The following is a 5,945-nucleotide window of genomic DNA, read 5'->3' as shown; positions in this document are numbered from 1 at the left end:
ACACGTCCATAACCCTGTAAGCATGTAATCTCGCAAGCTTGTAAGAGACATAAAAAACCCCAAGCCCACAAACCTACTTGCATGCAAGCATATAATCTTGCAAGCTTGCAATTTTGCAACCCTGCAAGTTTACATGCAAGTGAGTCTGCAAGCCTACTTGCTTGCAAGCTAGGAAGCTGGTAAGTTTACAATTTCGCTTACCCAATTTTTCGCTTGCTTGCCAAAAATCCCACGATCTAGAAAGATCGCTTGTCCAAACGTTGACAAGTTTGCAAGCTTGCAAGTAAGAAAGTCATCAAGTTTGCAAGCCCACAAGACAATAATTTTGAAAGCCCATATACCCAGAAGTAAGCCAGCCCCCGGAAGTGAGTAATTCTTTAAGATCACCTTTTAATAAGCCGGTAATCCTAGGAAGGAGTAAGTTTGCAAGCCCGCTTACAAGCTGGAAATCTTGTGTGAGTCTACATGCAATTAAGCTTGTAAGCACATAAATTTGTAAGTCCGCAAGCCCATTTACCCATAGAATGACAAACAATAAGTCTACAAGTTCGTAATCCTACAAGTCCATGCCCATTGCACGATTGTAAGTGGCCAAGTCCACATGCAAGTAAGATTGCAAGCTCGCAAGCAACCAAGTGCATAATCTCACTTACCACCAATCCGACAATGCTCACAAGCTGGAAAGTCTACAAGCATGCAAGCTAGCAAATATCACAAGCAAGCATGTCATTAAGCCCACAAGCGAGTAAGTCTACAACGTAGAAAGTAAGTAAGAAAATCCATAAGTCCACTTACTTGCAAGACAACAAGCTCACTAACCACTTGCCTACTTGCTCTCTTGCGTGCAAACCAACAAGTTTGCAAGCATGCAAGTTTGTAAGTTCACAAACTTACAAGCTAGCGAGTCCACAAGTTTTTAAGCCTATAAGCCCACTTGCCAATTTCCTGCCAGCCCACAAGCCTACAAGCCTACAAGCCCACAAGTCCTCAATCTCACAAGTTTACCTACCCACAAGCTCAAACATTAGCCTTTAAGTCTATAATCCCATAAACCTACATGCGAGTAAGCTCGCAAGCTCATAGGTCTATAAGTTTGCATGCTTGCTTATCCACAAGATGGCAAGACCATAAGCAAGCAAGCAAGTATATACACTGATAGGTCCACTTGCTCACTTGCCTACTTGTACCCAAGTCAGTAAGCCGGTAAGCCATCAATGTCAATGTGATGCACATAGCTATTGATTTCATTGTTGGAAAGATAATAGTTACTCATATGCAACATCAGGTATGCCTAGCCCACATGCTGCAACATCTATAGCAACTAATATAGGTGTATGGCCTGACCTCAAAGACCTTAGAGCATACTCTCTTTCTTGCCCACTTGCTTGCTTGTCCTCAAGTTAGTAAGCGAGTAAGCCCACATGCTCACAAGCCTACTACCGGCTAGCAAAGATCCAAGACCACAAGCGGATGAGTTTGGAAGTTGATACCAAGTCTAAGTTGTCTAAAGCACAAGTAGGTAAGACCTCAATTCAACAAGACTGGAAGAAAGTAGTTAAATCATATACTTAGCTACTAATTAAAGCATATACTTAGTAAGGGAGCAAGGCATACACCACCCTTCTACAAAATTTTACAAAACCAAATCCTGGAGGATAATAAGCCATCAGCCATATAACTGAGTGAAAAAACCTTATGTTGCTTCACCCCCTTTTATTGCGATTATCTTTGCCACCCCACCTCTAGATCTATAAAAGTTTACAAAACCAAATCCTAGAGGGTAATAAGCCACCATCCATATAACCGAGTGACAACACCTTATGTTGCTTCATCCCCTTTTACTATGATTATCTTTGCCACCTAATCTTGGGCCACCTCTAGATCTTCCATTGGTTCTCCCACCACCTTGCCCATGATTCTCCTTTTGGTATCATACTCAACAAGCCATTGTGGGACCTCTTTCTTGGATTCCTCCATTATCTTAAGTAGAGGTTTTTCAAAAGCGAGTTGTTCTTATCACTCAAGAATCCAGTTGTTATTGTCCATGTATGGCCAATGCAATGCACGTGTCATTGGTAAGATTATAGTTGATCACATGTGAAACATTAGGTTCAATATCTATAACAACCAATATAGGTCTATGGCTTGATCTGAAAGACCTTAGAGCACATTCTCTCTTGCACACTTGCATGCTTGTCCCCAAGTTAGTAAGCCAGTAAGCCCACATGCTCACAAGCCTGCTATTGCCTAGAAAAGATCCAAGACCACAAGTTGATGAGTTTGGAAGTTGGTAGCAAGCCTTACTTGTCAATCTCACAAGTAGGTAAGTCCTCAATCCAACAAGCTTGGAAGAAAGTAATTAAAGCATATACTTAGCTAGTAATTAAATCATATAATTAGTGAGTAAGGCGTACACCACCCTTCTATAAAAGTTTACAATCTTGGTGGATAATAAGCTACCAACCATATAACCAGGTGATAGCACCTTATGTTGCATCACCCCCTCCTACTGTGATAGTCTTTGGCACCTAATCTAGGGAATTTGGGGCCACCTCTAGAGCTTCCACTTGTTCTTCCACCACCTTGCCCACCATGACTCTCCTTGGTAGCATACTCAACAAGCCATTGTGGGACTCTTGGTTGGATTCCTCCTTTTGTTCCTTCAAAGCCATGTGCTTGAATAAGATGAATAAGTACATAAGCTTATTTCTCTTCTCCGTGGTTGCAAGCAATATCCTAGCCATAGGATCTTGGTTGAACGTATCTAAGGTCTACCAGCAAAGTGTATATGTATGTGTGTATGTGCATAACATCTTGCTTTTTCAAGGCTTTTCATTGTAGACTTCATTCATAATAGGTTGATTGAATAATGTATGCGAGGGAGAGAGATATCTCATGTAATCTAATTCTAAGTTAAATTATTTGTTCACGTTGCTTTAGGTATAGCCCGATGTGAGGATCAGGATCTAGCGGTGCACTTACTATGGGTTCCAAAGTTTATTTTATATTCATGGTGCTTCAAGTACAGCTCGATGCCAGGATCAAGATTTAACAGTGCACTATGGTTTCCACTCCATACCAATCACATCCGCACCACCACCACCCTAGCCAAATTCACCAAGACCTTTTATCACACCCATCACACCCCACACCACCACCACCCATTACACCCACTACACCACCTATTACACCCATACCACCACCCGTGGAGCAACACAGCTCGATCCCCATCCACCACACTTCCCATGTCCACATATACATCATTTCTATAGGGAAGATGACTTATGACATTGTAGGTCGAGCATTTCGGGCATGACTACAAGAGTTGATGTTGCTTTGCCTACCAAACATGCATATATCATGGGTGTAAGTATATTTTAAAATTTAGATGTAATATTCTTTAATTGTTAATCTTTGTGTTCTTGCTATATTCTAACAAAATGATTACTTTTAAATGTGGGAAAACACACATTGGAGAAAAAAAGAAACTACTCATGCAGCTGGAGAGGTTGAGTTCCAAAAAGAAGATAAATAAAGAGATGTGCGAGTTAGTAAGACATAGGTGTGATAACCTTAGGTACTAAATCTTTTTTAAAAACTAGTTGAAATGTGTATATGTGTGTAGCTTTACATCAATCTTCAAAGTTCAATAAATTGACGTGTTGTAATAAGAATGCTACAATTTCCTAGGATCTTAAGTTTACATTGAAGCCTTAAGAAATTGAAAAGATCGAGAGTTATAAAAAAGAGAGTGGGGGTAGAAGGAGAGAGAATCACACTAGATTGGGTCCTAATAACCCTTTGAAGGTCCCCCACCATTTTTGGTGTATTTCCAAGATTTAATTTGAAGTATAATGATTAACTGACTGGTTATGCATGCCTTGACACATTTTCTTGAGACTTGAGCAAGGACCTGCCCAAAATAGGGCTTCTCTAGACACCCGACCAAATAGTCTAATAAGTGACTGGATGACCTCGCACAAAAAAATACAACTTGTAAAGAGGGTTACATAGACCCTAGACCTAGATGGTTCCTTGGTGAAACATCCCTAGGCTAGGTCTCACAACATGTTCAAGGACCATCAAAAAGGTGATTTGCCTATCCTACATGTAATATTATTCTACGTGGTCCCCTAGGATGGTGATGCATGTGATAATGAATAAGGCCATAATCACTCTACCACAAAGTCTTCATTCTCGTCAAGTGAAGCCTTATACACTTCAATGGGAAGAAGAACATGCAAAATCTTCATCAGCTTTTGGTAAGTCATCTTTGACTTCATTGATGTCGAGAGGTTCAAGATCTACATCCAAGATATTCTCCTCTCTCTCATTGATATCTTGTTCTATAAGCTCATCCCCTTTGCTTGGCCTTTCTTGGAATATGAGTCTACGCCACAAGGTGACACATGGATAACATATAGCCATTGTTCATTGTCTACATCATCAAAAAAGAATGCTTGTTCATAATGCTCTGGGAAGACGAATGGCTCAATTCTTTGATACAATATTTTTTATGAGTCAATGGTATAGAATCCATTTATGCCCATCCTAGATGTTGCATTGTGTTCATAGTATTGTGTCTAGAGCAACACTTTCTCTTGAAGGACATGTAGCTGACCTCAATAATGTCTTCGAGCACACCAACATAGCCGAGGAGGTCACCATCGACGAGTTTTGTATCCATACTACTAGTGTGAATTTATTGTTGAAATAAGACAAAAATGCTAGAATCCATTGTGATGCATCACAAATCAATTCGCGCGATCTGAAGATGTCGGCCATAAACCCACATACTACTATAACATTGTGCTATCCAAACAAGAAGAGTGATAGTGTGTGAATTTAGGAATTACATGTGATGTAAAATTATCTACATAAAAACGATAGAAATTGTAAATACATGTCTCTTACATGGAAATCACACCACCCACAAGATATCTCATCTACGTCGTGTGAAATCGTTGTTCCCTCGCTCGTTGTCACCCTATCCAAAGTCAAAAGAGACCAATCAAGTGCATTAGGCATGCTTGTAGTTGAGTGATGATGATATGTGCAATGCAAGGATTTTGGAATGATTTGAAGTGACAATGATGGTTCCCCAAAACTAAAACAACCCTAATTGATGAGATATAAGTTTCATTTTTGTTGATTATTGTTAATTGATTAATAACGATAGTAGTGATTAAGTATTTAATGAGGTGATTAACATGGCTAAAAGTTTGAGGATCAAATTGAGCTCACCATGAAAGTTTTTGAAGGGGATTTTTCCATAGCCTTGAAGCTCTTGGTGAGGACCCTTGGATGAAGGCCAGAAACCAGCTCAAAAATGCTAAAAATTGATGTAAAACACTTTTTTTTGCCTAGTTTTTCTGCTCTCTCGGCTCGCTTGTTGAACCAAAATCTTCAAAACTTGGTTTGTGCGTAGATCATAGCATTACTAACACACCTAAAAGGGTTTGTGTTAATTGTGAGCAAGGAGGCGGAATGGTTTAAAAAACCAGATGGTACTATAGTCTAAAATTCACGATGATGCGACTAGGAAGCTTGCCTCTATAGCTCATGTATTGGTCCTCACCACACTGTTCGCACCTAGCTAGCCATCGAAGGTGGGCTAGCAGTTTGTTCGACGTGTAGCCATCTTCGGTGTGGGAGTCCTAGCAACATTTCCTTTGGGATTGCTCATAGGCTTAGTAGGTATGGCAGAGGATTCTCCACATTTTCACTACAAAAAGCCCCTTGCAGGTCTCTCATTGCAGTATCTCCGCAATTCCAATTTCAAGTCCCGCTTCTTCTGATCATTTAACTCCTGGTTCCTTCCAGAGATGGGAGATTTGCAACCATACCTTTAATCAAATGATGTATTTCATTTATATACCACGATTTCACTATTGCAAGAGGCTGGACCATCACCTTCCCTTGAGTGACATGGGCAACATGGCATT

This window comes from Cibotium barometz, chromosome 1 (assembly GCF_041138505.1).
Source record: "Cibotium barometz isolate CiBa-2024 chromosome 1, ASM4113850v1, whole genome shotgun sequence".
Lineage (NCBI taxonomy): Eukaryota > Viridiplantae > Streptophyta > Polypodiopsida > Cyatheales > Cibotiaceae > Cibotium > Cibotium barometz.
The sequence above is the reverse complement of the archived record's forward strand: the minus strand, read 5'-3'. Positions refer to the sequence as shown.